This window comes from Alligator mississippiensis, chromosome 2 (genome assembly GCF_030867095.1).
Source record: "Alligator mississippiensis isolate rAllMis1 chromosome 2, rAllMis1, whole genome shotgun sequence".
NCBI classification, from domain to species: domain Eukaryota; kingdom Metazoa; phylum Chordata; order Crocodylia; family Alligatoridae; genus Alligator; species Alligator mississippiensis.
The window spans coordinates 116450267-116464777 of NC_081825.1; the positions used below are offsets into that span (position 1 = coordinate 116450267).

The window sequence follows — 14511 nt, forward strand, 5'->3', positions numbered from 1 at the left end:
GCTGCGGAGAGCCCTGAGAGGACAAGGGGGCCAATTCATACCAAAGCCCAGACCGAACACCGTCAATACCATCTGCAAGGCTTGGGGCATGGTAAAGGGGTGGTTGGAGCCATGCATATAGCCCATAAGGCTGGGGTGTCCTGTGACATCTATTTTGAAGCGGGACCCACAAGGGGTCCAGGAACCCACGGGGTTCCCAGAGAGTCCATCAACCCATGTCCAAGAGGACTTAAAGGCAGCCTTCCTATACTATAAATCCATCAAAACGTGGCGGGTGAGAACTGAGGGTGTTCTACAGGCCAAATTGGCATGGTCGAGGGGCCTTAGGGGTAACGCAGCTATCCTTAGGGACCCCGTTCCATGACAAGAAGAAATAAAAAAAACCCCACTAATCATAAAAAAAAAATTAAAGTGGAAGGAAGGACAGACAGAAATCCCAACTCTGCTTTTTGACCAATGGTGAGCCATAGGAGCATTTGATCTCACTAGATAGGAATTACTCTACTGCAGGGGGTGTCAACCAGGAGTACACATACCCCTGGGGGTGTTGATTAGGCCCCAGGGGACTCCCCGGTTCTCTACCAGCCCCCAGAAGTACACAGACCAAAAAAGGTTGAAAACTCCTTCTCTGCTAAATGAGAACCCTTAGCAACATAATCAGCTCCCTTCTCATTTATTTGTCTCCCATGCACAGAGATGCAATCTAAGAATTGCAGTTCTCTGGCTCTTTTTATATGGTATCAGCATTTTACCTTTTATGCCACAGACAGCAAGTACACTTCAGAACATCCCTGGGGTTGCCAACTTCAAAGAAGACAAGATGTTACCTTGCAAGTGAAGGAGACAAGATAATTTTATTGGTGGGATTTTAATTTAAATATTGTTTGTCACCTGGGTTTGTGCTGTAAGATGTTATCAGGAGACCAGTCTGAATCACTGCTTGTCCAGCCAACAGTCAATGTGCTCCCATCATTCAGCTATTTCAATCTGCAAGTATTGACAGCCATTTTGCTCTAAAAGGGAGACTTACTTTAGAGTGCTGTACCAACATCTATCAACTCCTGAGTGCTGAAACTGCTGAAAATGGATCATTTTAGCTAGTTTACAGACACAGTCAATGGGGTGTAAAGTTTTGACGAGTAATAATTAGTTTTTGAAGTGGCATTAACAGCTGCTTCAAGTCAGAGTAAAACGTTGGCCTCTTCTATACTTCCACTCAAGCTGGAAACCTCAACTATGAAAATAGGACAGATAATAAATAGCTCTGTCTCACTGGCATAGCTACTATGATTTAAAAGATTAACACACCATTCAATACATTTCTCTAGTTCTTAGATAATGAAAAATAACCATCAATTTCATTTTTTTAATGGAATGATTTTCTTATGCCAGATTCTTATGTTCTGTTTGCATCAACTTAATAAAGGTGGCTACAGTTAATGTATAGATTTACTTTTTGATTGTTAATCACACTTCACATCAGAAATATCAAAAGAACTGCAGGCCACCACACAAATACCTTAATGGGATGACAACCAAACCTACCTGGTTTTATCCATAAAAATACCTGTGGTTCACATATTTGGGGCCAAAATTTGTTGTTAACTGGCACTGCACAATATTGCTTCATAAGTATTTTGTTCAAGAGTAGGCACAGTATTAACACTGTAGAATAAACTCAGAGTGGTAAATTAAAATTTTAGACTTGAAACCTTCACTCATATTTCAAGAGTGTTTGGATCCAGTGTTCTGGCTCAGTCTAGATGAGAAAAATAATTGAGTGCCGGTGTGAAGAGGAGAGAATAAGTAGCATGAGGGATAGACAGATGGACAAAGCATATTGAGAAAAAGATATGCCTGAGAAATCTGAAAGTGAGTTAGAGGTATTGAGGGACACTGGGGAGGCTAAGAGATTTGAAATGGAACTGAAAAAATAGATGGAGTGTTTCTTGTGTTTTTTTTAATGGCAAATTCTTCTTACTTTGCCATGTTCATCATTGCCACTGGAATCAAATATTTTAATTTCCCCAATTAGCATTTATGCTTAAATCTGTTCCTGGGATTCCCCTTGCCATCCCCCCCCCCCCCCCCCGCCAAAAAAAAAAAACCCAAAACAAAACAAAGAAAAACCAAAAAACTGTTACAGGGCCCAATGGAAATTATAGGCAGGAGGGAAAGTTGAAGAGTTAGTGGAAATGAAGGATAAACATTTCACTCTGCTCAAGTGCCTGAACAGCCATTAAGGTATCTGCTTTTATAGCATACAATAATACCCTTAATATTGAGACAAAAAACAGCAAGGAAGCACTCATCGTTTGAACTAACTACTTTTCAGAGACTTGAGCTGGCTGGAATAGAATAGGTCTTAGACACTTCAATTCATATATATGCCTAATAGTTGGAATAAAATCAGGGTCACAGTGTCCCTTACAAGATTCTGACTTCTTTGGCCATGCAACGGTATCCTAAAAAAGCCTTATGTGCAGAGAAATGAATCTATCTAATGAAGGAGAGGAGCATATTTGCCAATAGATGCTCTAACCTAGTGAACAGAGCTTTAAACAATAGATTCAAGATGGGTGAAGACAAAACCCATAGGTAAATAAAGGATAGGGTAACTTGAATAAAGGCCTAGGAATAGGAGGGAATAAGGGAAATCTTATTGATGGAGTGGGAAACTAGCAAGATAATCAGCTAATCAAATCTAAAATGCATGTAAAAGCAAGGAGCACAGTATAAGCAGGAAGACCTGGTAGTCCCAGTATGGTCTAATCAGGATAAATAAGATTTGAGATCATTAATGATTGGAATATTGAAATGGACGTGTATAAGTTGTTTAGAAAGGATTTCTGGTATAAAAGTAATATAATTTTTTAACTAATTAAATCATCCTAATTTCAGGGCTTTAAATTACCACAATATCTGCTAGAAGGTAACACAAGAGTGTGTCGAGAGTACAGTAAGTTCACAACCAGTAGAAGAAGGTCTTCAGGAGAAACTGATTTGAGAGCCTGAAGGTGGAAGGCAGCCTAGGTGACAATGATAACAAAATGATAGTAGTCATGACGTTAAGCCAAAGAAAGGAGAACAGCCAAATAAAAATGTTGGACTTCAGAAAAGCAGATATTTAAAGACATAGAGAAGTGGTAGGCAGGATCCCAGGGGAGAAAATTTCAAAAGAAAAGAGTTCAATACAGTTGGTTGTTCCTTAAAGAGACACTATTAAGGGTATAAGAGCAAGCTATTCCAACACTAAGGACAGTGGCACAGGGATGTGGCTGGGATCCTGACGCACATGGGTATCAGTGACTTCCAGTTGTTACAATGATCACAATTGTGATTGTGTGGCTGCCATTAGCAGCCATTTTTTATTGAACTCCTATCCTCCAAGTCAGCACCTGGAGCAGTGCTATGGTACTGGCTAAAGAAGAATAGGAAGCCTGGTTAAACCATGAGCTTTTCAAAGACCTGAATTTTAAAAAGCACTCTCACCTTAAGTTGTTGGATCATTTGCCACAAAAAATGAGTTAAGAGTATAGTGTAAGCATGTAAGGATAAGCCAAGGAACAAGCTGAGATCCAACTAACAAAGGATCTAAATGAAGCCAAGAAGGCTTACATATTCTGCTCCTTTTTAACTTCAGTCCAAAAAACCCCCGCTAACTATCAGATGACAGCCCATCTTAAAAAAAAGGAAAAAAAGAGAAGAACCCATGATATTATAGAACAGTCAGTGGATGCATCTACATGTGCCCCTATGGTGCTGTTGCTACTGTGTTGTCATTTAGAAGTAATAAATGATGGCACAGTAATGGTGCATGATTATTTTGAGATGCTATATCACCGTAGCAGTGCACTATAACAACAGAACATGTTGCTACGGCGACATAGCTGTGGCATCAGGGTGTTTGCCTGCTGACACTACATTGCCATAGCATGTTGCTACGGTGACATGGTGTCGCATGTAGATGCACCCAGCATAACTTTGATGTCTAACAAAAAGCATATTATCAAACAATTGTACTGTAAACCCCTAGGGTGCATCCCCATGAGTGGCAATGTACATTTCCCTGGGGACAAATAGCAGTGGCACATATTTGTGCCACTGCTAGTCGTCCTTGGGTATGCCCCTGCACATATGCTCTGGTATGTGGCAGATAGCCACAGGTTGGGTGGGGAGGCTGCAGCCAGCAGCTGGACTCGCCCTAGTAGCTTTACCTGGGTTCCTGAGGGGCTTCCAGGGCCACAGCAGTGTTAATCTGGGGGCACAGATCCCGGCCAGCAGCTAAACTGTGCCTCTGGCCAGTCAGGCTCCAGTTTTGGGCAGTGCACACTGCAGCCATATGCACCACCACACTTTTTTTCTGCCACAGTTTTTTTTTTTTTTTACACCGGGATCTCTAATTAGCAGCATAATGAATGCATACATGTGCGGTGCATGTGGTTTGCAGCACTGCAAACTGCACGTGCAAGCTTGTGGGGACACACCCCTAGAGGGTAAGTTATAAGTAATAGACAATATAGATTTGTCAAGAGCAAATGAGCCCAATTTGCTTCTGTGACAAGGTGTTGGGTCTTGTGGATGCAGGGGGAGCAATGGATATGATAGACCTGTATCCTGCACAATTCATATAAGTATGCTAAGGAAATATGGTCCAGATTAGGCTACTGTAAAGTGGAGGCATAACTGGTTGCATAATCCTACTCAAAGAGTAGTCATCAATGTCAAAATGGAAAGATTCCCTAAGATCCTGTCCTGGAACTGGTACTGTTCAATATCTTCATGAATGGTTTGGAGGATGGAATTGGACCTATATTTTTTAAATCTGTGGATCACACCAAGATGGTTAGGTAGCAGGCACAACAGAGGACAGGAAAAATTTAAGAAGGAGCAATCGAATGCACAAATACAAAGTAGGGAATTACTAGGTAGGCTGTAGCACTGCAAAAAGAGACATAGGAATTGTAGTGGATCACAAGGTGAGTAAGTCAAGAATGCATCACTGCAACAAAGTCTAATAGCATTTGACTGTTTTAACAGAAATATTGTATGTAAGTCATGGGAAATAATTCCTATGCAATCTTCAGCACTGTAATGTTGTGTCTGGCTTTGTGTACCATGCTGGTGTGCATAGGTGTGGTCGAACTGGAAAGACGCCTGAGGAGAGCAGCAAAAAGTATTAGAGCTCAAGAAACCATGTTATATCAATAAAAGTTTGGGAAAAGTTGGAGTATATAGGCTAGAGAAGCTAAAACTGAAAGGGGGATTTAATAACACACTTCAAATGTCAAAATATTTATAAAACAGTTAGGGATTCACTGTTATCTGTGTCCATAGGAGACAGAAGAAATAGTAATGGGCTTAAATTGCCACCAAAGGGATTTAGAGGTCCTACTTTCTAACTTTGAGGTTGGTTAAACACCAGAACAGATTGCCTAGAGAGATTGTGCAATCTCAAGCCTAGAGGTTGGAAGTTTTTGAGGGTGAACAGACAACTTATGTCCCAGGACAGTTTATATGGAGACAATCTTGGCTTGAGAAAGGGTTGGTCACTTTTTGAGGTCCCTTCCCAACCTGTTTTTCTACGGAATGAGATTGGGATTCTCTGTCTGATGAAAGAAAAAGGAAGCAGAAGTTATTGGAAGGTAGGTGCAGGGAGACTGAGATTATATGAGGATGGGGACACTGAAACATGGCTCTTGGTAAAATTAAGGCTTGCTGGACAAGGACACTGGAATTGGAGTGAAAAGGCTAATGAGTAAAAACCAGTATTAGCTAGGGATGGAAGATGTAATTGGACTGATGAGACAGACATGGAGAAGAGAGAGGATATGCATAATTTGAAGCAGATGGGAGAAAAAAGTTCATACTTGAAGGGTATGGCCAGAAAAGTCTGTGGACCACTAGAGCCAAAGTTTGGAAGGAAGCTAAACATTTTTGAATCTCACCATTACTCTGCTGCCAGCAAACTTCTAGAAATCCCCTAGCAAAGTATTTCACTTCCTTCTTGTAAAGGTTCACTTAGTAGTATTAAGTAGTTTGTCTCAGCTACTCCATTAGCTCAAATTGTCTAAAGTCAATTGTTGAAGTCTAGCGTCGTGCATCTGTAGGTTCCAACCGTACTGGTGACTTATTTCATCCCACGTTGATCCGCATAGTTGCCAGAAGGATGCCATATGACCGAGGTTCTGGTATTTGAAAACACATGCACATACACAGATTACAAAATTCTACATTAAAAATAACATTTGAAGGTTTCTAAATCTAGCTCTCAAAAGCTAGACGTGGCAGATCTAAAGCCACCTGTGTAACTTTTGTTTGGTTCATCTGTATGTACTCACTGGGCACATGGACACATGTGAGTGACGCACCTGAATAAACTCTAGCACAGTTCACACTGGAGTTTATTGCATACAGGTGTGCTGTTCGCACAGGTACCCAGGACCTCAGCACATCGAGCTGAAGCTTGCAGGGAGCCCCAGGGGTCCGCCTGCCAGCTTGGGGCTGCTCTGACCCAGCTCAACTGCTGCAGAGGGGCTGTCTGGGGCATGAGGATGCTATCATGTGGGGCTAGCTGGCAGGCAGCACCCACACTAAAGCACCCTTGTGCCCCAGCCAGCCCTGTCAGTGTCTGTATGTGTGTTGTGGCGGAGTGAATAACTCCACCTTAGGATAGTATTTGTCTGGCTGTACTATCCTACAGAGGAGTTAATTAGTTTACTGTGTCCTAAGAGCACCACACGTGTAGATGGTAATGTTTTACTGTGGCGCTAATTAGGGAAGTGCAGTAAATGTCTCATGTAGACGTGCCCATTATGGTACAACTTTTAAATACACAATCACATACTACGTTTGCCTTATTCAGTGCACAGAAGGAACACTGTTGATAAATTGATTACTTAGTGAAGAACTACTTTTTTTTCTCTACAAGCCAGGTCTTCTGCTCCCCGAACAAGTTTCCTACCCACTCAGCCACAGGGGTTAACTCTCCTCTCCTCCCCTACCTCCTGCCCATGGCTGAAAAACTGTGACCATATTTAGAAAGACTATATAATAATCCACATGCACAAAAGAGTCAAGTTAAAGTTGCAATGGTAACCTCAATTCTTTCATCTCCTAACTTATGAGCATTTTACTTTAATGATATTCTTTTAATACTGTTTTCATACAGTATTCACCACTTTTTGGAATCACATTGGGGGCAGCACTTTTGATTCTAATAAACAGCCATCCTAACAAGTAGCGGTGAAGTTTAGAGAACACATCAAAAAGCTTGTGTGGATGTTGTTATATATCATGCACTCTGTAGTAAAGAGCCACTGTATAACAATATATCTGTGCAGTGAATATACATGTGTGTGGATTTGATTCTAATAGCCGGTGGGAAAAAAAAGCTGTTGGAAGAAAAAGCTGGTATGCATAGCGTACAATTTCACATTTTGATGCCAATAAACAAATGATATTATTAATGAGATTATAATAAGCAGAAAAAAGCATGTAGCACAATGCTTCTGGCATATTTTTTTTTGGGGGGGGGCGGGATTGGGTGTTGTTACATGGTTAATTTTACAAAAGAAGATTCTAATAACTGCCAGACACTGTACAATAATTACAGAATCCTCATTAACAACAAATAACCCTAACAAATAACACTATTTGTATTCTAACAAAAATACTGAGCCACCAAATTCTAAAGAAATAATTAGCTTCATCTTGTAAAGAGATTACCATAATCATCATATAAAAGTATGAAAAATTAGGTTAGCAGGACAGACATATTTGCTTTTTAAAAGCCAACCTTCTCATCTTGATCCTACATGCATGTCATTTTCTAAAAAAGCTAAGCTGAGATGATTGCAAAGCACTCACTGATGGCCCAGTTCTGCTGCTGCTTTAAGTGAGTTCTCAAAAATGCTTCAAATAAGTCCTCTGAAACTAAAAATAACTCACCACTCTGTTTTCAAGATCATGTGGAAGTACAGCTTCTGTTGTGTTGCTTTTATGGACAGCAAGGCTCTTCCTTCAACAGTTCAAGCAATGCTTTTCCAACAGTGACTAATTCTTCATGTCAGAGCTACATTCTGCTCTTTGCATATTCCCTGCTTTCCTATTATTTTAACCTGTAGATAAAAATAATCTCCTTCAATTGGTTCTGTTGCAGGGCTGTTATTAGCTTGCAGTTTTTCTTTCTGTCAGATGAACAGAGAGGATAAAAATTATAGAGCTACTATGAAAGATTATACATTATGTTTTTACAGCATGTGTGTAACCTTGCTTTCAAACATCCCTCTCACACCATCCCACCCTTTCCCTTAGGCTTATTCCACCTCATACAGAAACCAGAGGTTACTGACAGCAGCAAATCAGTCCACCTAAATCACCTGTGAACAGGTTACATAGCAGAGGATAATGGAGGGGTGCACAGTAAGTGTGTGAACTGAAGGTCATAGGAAAGCTGCTTGCTCCTTGTAAATAGGATATGATTTCTCATATTGCTACTGCTAGCTTGGCTTACGCTTGGTGCCTAGGAAGACAGTTTTCATAGAAAACATAAAGAGCATCATCAATGTTATGTTGCTTTGCCACTACTTTTACACTAGTCATAATAACATTTCTGAACACAGACAAAGACATCCAACATTGAAACCTTTTACTTATAAATCTAGGTTTAGAGAGAACAAAAGTGGTGGATGAAGAATTGTTATAGATATTCACTAGTATACAATGCTCAGTTACAAAGAAAGTAATGAAAACAGAGATGAAATCATACTTATGTTATATATTCTCATTGGCGACCTTAATGGGAATTATGACATTGATCTATTCATGAAAAAATGGGCATTCTGAATTTAAAAAAACAGAAAAAAGTAAACCAGAATAGTTTGCAACAAAACCATCAGAAAGAATAACAGATAGGCCTCAGTCTGCAGGCAACTATTCAGCAAAATGATGAGTATAATGCTTCAAGAGTTACAGGAAAGATATTATTAATCTTGTTTTGATTTGGTATAAGAACTCAAAAGAAGTTTGCTAATTCAATTTGACATAAAAGCCTTAGCTACCATTAATGTAGGTTGGCTAAATTCAAACCCTTCACGTACACTGCCTATATTTATGCCCTGAAATTGATCTATTGCTGTAGCTGAAGAAATGAATTTCTCTTTCACATCTTAAGTCCTCTGGTTTCCTACAAGTGACGGGTGATTTTCAAACCACTCAGTGATTTATGTAGGTGAGCACGCTAAAGTTTGGATGCTGAAATGAATCTCCTCTAAAATGTTTATTGCTGAAAAATTACGTAGGAAGTTTCAAAAGAAAAGGTTCTCTCATCATGAGATTTTAGCTACTAAGATTCTGTGTAGACTAAAAACAACATGAATAGCAAATCTTCTGCAAAACACTGGAAAAGTTTACATTGACTCTTAGGTGTTGCTTTCAATTTTTGTTTTAACTTGTGTGACCACACTTATTTTTAAAGTCTCATATGGCTTCAAAGGAATATTTAACCAATACGTTCTCAAAATTGTATTATGAAGATTGAATTAATACTGCCTAGTCAATTAGGTCAATCTGCATTCCTTCTACAAACAACTAACGATATGAGCTTAATTTTACAATGCAAACATTGAATACTTCATAGTATTATTTAGGGTGGGATAACAGTCCTATGGCATTTTGCTATGGCTCTGCAGATGTAAATTCAAGCCCTGCTGTGAATTCATATGAAAAGCTATCCCAGTTAACCCACCTGAAAATGAAGACAAGCCATTCAGGCTGGGGAGTCAAAGGTGGCCAGGTGTGATGCCAGCTACATTATTACCTAGTGTGCCACTAGCTATAGAAACTGGCCTGCCTTAACCACATTTTTCCAATGGGCCATTAGAATGGAAGGACCTTAGATTTTCATTTGAATTACATTTGGGGACATACATTAAAATTATAATTTCCCTTGGCAGTTAACTCACTGTGCTTTACAACATAGGCACTGACTTTTATTCTTGCTGGGGTGGTAGTGTGGGGAGGGGGTTAAGATGGTGGACATGGGGAAAGTTTTACTCATTTCAAATGACAGTCCTCTTCCCAAGGGGGATCAGGGCCCTCAGGCCCATGTACTTAGCACCTCTGCTTTACAAGATTCATTTAGCCTCAGAGCTCATCCTGTGCTCACTTATTTAAGAAGCAGAAGCACAATGTTTCAATAATGCATCATGTGTTAGACAGCAGGTGTGCAGCAGAGCCATGGATAGGATCTATGATCTCCTGACTTCCATATCCTACATCCTGTGCTGAAAGGGTAAATCAGGAGGCAGTAGAGCCACTTCTTAAAATGTGTGACTTGTTATTGATATAGCATCAAGCTTAGGTTCCCTTTTTCTACCTTTGCTATAGCCAGGTGATTAAAAGAATTTTATAGCTTATATCATTCTACTTCCTGGTGTAATCCAGAACCAGATGACAAAAAAAAGAGATGATTAACTCTGAGACTGAGTAAAACAATGACACATAGGGAATCAGTTATTTGTGTCATATTTCCTTTTCACAGATGTGTGGGTAAGTGACAAGAATCTTTATTTAACCCTAATATATATGAGTTGCATATTGCAGCAACTATTATTCAAGTGAACTTTAAATTATTCATTTAGGGCTAATATTTTTTTTAGAAAAAAACAGCAAAATGTGTCCTATAGTTGGGACCAACATGGAAGAACATATTAATTTGGCCTTTAAAACACACACACCTTGAAATTTGGAAATTCTACAGGGGCAGATGGAACACATGCTTGTTTCTGGTTTTACTATCTTGCTGTTTTTTTCACATCCTTACTGTTCTAATCCATTTCCAAAGTTGGACTTTATGTAAGATGTCAAGACTCCTAATCATTGTTTCTGGAGAACAGCACACTTGACTTATCCTTCTCCCTTCTCAATGCCAGATACTGCCACTGTTACTCACAATGCGTGCATCTATATGTGCAATTAATTTGAAGCAATAAACTCCAGAGCAGATTGAGCTGGAGTAAACTACTCCTGAGTTCAGCATACACACATGTGTCTGGATCAGCAGCAATTTGAGCTGGGGTGGAGCAGTTTATATCAGAGCTAGGAGAACAGGAGGGTCAGCCCCGGGCTCTGGGTGGCAGCATCAAGAGGTGGAGCAGCTGGCTGGGGCACGAGGGTGCTGAAAGAATGGAGCTGTGTGGCTAAGCAGCAGACAGGAGTCTGGCCCTCTGCTGGCTGGGCTGACTGGGCACAATTTACTTCCATGGTCAGCATCTACATGTGTGTTTAATCACAGTTAATTACTCCACCATAAAATAGTACTATCTTATGGCAGCATAAATTAGTTTCTGTGGCCTAATAGCATCACATGTGTAGACAGTGATGCACTACTCTGCAGCTAATTAGTTTATTCTGCAGTTAAGCACCCATGTAGATGCGGCTAGTGAGTAATATTTTACTCCTCAAATAGTTCAATTAATGTCAATGGGTTAACACAAAGCTCTATTCAACTGGAGTATGAGATATGACAGGATAAATGTGAGTGATGAAAATTCACTATTTATGAACCTATTGACTCTTGGTTTAAATATATTGTTCAGATTCTCACCTAGTATAAATTAGCATATCTATGTCCCCATTGTTATTCACTTCTAAATTTAGGATTCAGGTAACGTACTCAAGTTCCCCAGTGCCATGAACAGGGATCGTGGTTTTCCCTGATTAAAAAAAAGTTACAAATTCTCTGACAAGAAACCCCAAGCCTGTGATTAAAATGAAATGCCACTATATATATAGGTATCAACTGAACACAATGTTTTATTAATATGTTTACAATTTTAAAGAAATTTGGAAGCCCACTAGCATCTCAATAACTATAATAAAATAAATTCTAAGTACCTCTAAAGCAAGGTATTTGAATATGGGTTTTTTTATCATGGAAAATCAGAGCTCCCCCTGCCCCTTAGCTCACTGAGATGCAGGTCCAGGCCCCTCATTCCCAAGTCACAGCCCCGCCAGCCCTGCTGGTGCCCCTCACTCCCCAACCACAGCCCCTTGCCCCCCCAGCCCTGCTGGAGTAGGACCGCAGCTGCCAGAGCTATGGGGCTAGGGACCTAGGTCCACAACCCTCTGCCCCCCACAGCATTCCCCCCAGGAGTGCACACAGCAGCAGGAAGCCGGTGTGGTGGGAGAAACCTCCCTAAGGTCCGTTGTCTAGCTGTAATTTGATTGACAGACAACGCGGGTAAAGAAAGACAGCTGTTTATTTGCTCGAGCAAAGACCATAAAGCCAGCAAAAGGCAAAATGGCCCCCCCTCAAGGGTGAGGCGATCTTTTATACTTTTTATAACAAAGCAAGATTATATGGTTAACAAAAAGCAATACTTGGGGCGGTGCCCTACAAATCTTTGTAACAGCATATTTTTATTAAGCTGAACTAGCACTTTTTAAAAGCTAAAAGTTAAGTAACAGTAACATTATGTTAGCAAAACCTTATACAGTAGAAGATATTTTTTAAGGATACAACCAGTAAGCTCAAACAATGGTTTCTCTGTCTTATCTTACTTCTAGCTGTAGCTGATTTTTTTTAGCACACAGACACAGATTCACTTTTTAACTCAGAAAATGCTTGTTGTAGTTAAAATGATTACTTGACACAAGCAAAGGCCTAGCTATCATTCTGTCTTGTGGTCAGCTGCATTACTAGGCTACAGGTCATGCCTTGTATTCAGCTGTAAAGCTAATACTTTTTAAAAATCCAAATTATTGTAAACCTAACAGTATGCTTTCAGAAAACTATTCTATTTCAGGGCAATGACAAACCTGCGGACTACAACTCCTCACTTTGTTTTAATATTTTAGAGGAAATTTTGGAACACACTTTTAGGTATTTAACTTTTTGTGGGGTTAGGTTTTGATGATTGATGTTGGATATTTGTATAAACTGACCATATATTTTTATTTGTTTTTGTATAAACTGTTGTCCTAGAGAGCATAGACACTGAAAACAGTATAACAGGCAGATTATAGTTATAACAATTTTAATTAAGCTTAATATAAAAGGTTTAAGCCATCTTGTAAGGGAAGGCAACTAATTTGTGAGCCAACTAAGAGATGTATCTTTGGGGATTTTTGTTATATTTTCGGCTTTTTGGATATGGACAGCTGTATTATTGAGGTGGGTTTGTATTATTGTAAAAGAACTGTTAACCCAAACGCAACATTCTGGTCTGATAACTGCGCAAGTTTTTTTTTGAGCAGCGAGGAGAAAATCAAGGGCTATATGGTTTTGAATTATTATTTGTCTGAGTTTTTTTTGGGTGTTAGCCAAGGCAGCAATGGCCTTTGAGAGTTTTTTGTGATCTTTATTGAATTTATGAGCCATGATTTTTATCACAGCTTGTAGGCGAAGTGTAAATCTTTTAAGACAAGCAGTGTCTATTCCTGGGACTATACCTGTTAAAGAACACCCGACTAACACTCTTTTGGTAAGCGGAGTTTTTTGATATTTATTTATTATATTACGGCTTTTTTGTAAATTTTTTTTGTTTTGTTACCTGCCCCGTGGAAGGTGTGTGGCAAAGGACGTAGAGGGTTTTAGCATCGCCGGATAGCAGATATCTTTTTTTTTGGCAGGGATTTTATGGTAGGCGTGGGAGCCACAGATCCAGTATTGTTTTTTTAAAGCAGCGCGGTTTGAATATTTAGGAGGTATTTGGCCCCCGTTTTTTAACCCTAGCACCCCGCGTTTATCCTTTGATTTAAAGGAAGGATTTGTAGTTTTATTGAAGAAGCATTGTTCCCGGGAGGTATCAGTGTATAAACAATATCACAAGGTATTATTTAAAGAGGAGATGGGGGTGTAGATAGGATTAGTGTCCTTGGTTAAATTTTTGTTGTTGTAGAAATCATTGTAAGAGCTGTAATAGGTAGGAGTTGTTGTGTTATTATTATGCCAGTCTTTTTTATTAGAATTAGTAAAATAGTGGTGACATATGCTTGTGTCTAAATTAATGTAGTCTGATATTGAGCAGTTTATATAGAAATATTAATTTTTAACAACAGGCTTTATTAAAAGGAACTCCTGTTGACTTTGGTTTTAAGCTTGGTTATTAGAGGGGTTTAAAAGTGACTCGATGGGGCCCAAGGGGATGGGAGTCATAGGAATGTCTTTTTGAGTGTGGAGAGGAAAATGACTGTATATCTAACAATTATTTTGGTTTTCTGCTTTAGCGGCTCTCTCAACGTATTGGAGGTATATATTATTATTAGAGATGTGGGCAACATTAGGTTTAAGAGTAGTCTTAGCCTGAGGAGACTCTGTAAATTGTTTGAAAACTGGGTGGCTAGGCTTTATATAATATTCTGTTTTATAAGTAAATACCCGAACTTTTGCTGAACTATAGCAATGTGAGGGAGGACATCAACGGGCAATGTTGACCTTCCTGTCTATATCAGAGAGTTTGATTGAATCGCTTATCCAGACAGGAAAACCTCGGGCATCAGGATTAG

General features: G+C 39.5%; 1 long non-coding RNA gene across 2 annotated transcripts in view; it reads right to left on the reverse strand.

Moving 5' to 3' along the window:
* Window positions 1-8216, reverse strand: part of LOC109284918 (uncharacterized) — a 117658-nt gene extending 109442 nt beyond the window's left edge. The window contains exons 1-3 of one of the 2 annotated variants that reach the window (XR_002092537.2): window positions 7951-8216; window positions 5949-6188; window positions 753-827 (exon numbers count right to left, since the gene is read on the reverse strand). This is a non-coding gene — a long non-coding RNA (uncharacterized LOC109284918). The remainder of the gene's footprint in view (window positions 1-752; window positions 828-5948; window positions 6189-7950) is intronic. The other variant, XR_009459841.1, reaches the window with a different exon arrangement.
* Between the last annotated feature and the right edge of the window lie 6295 nt (window positions 8217-14511).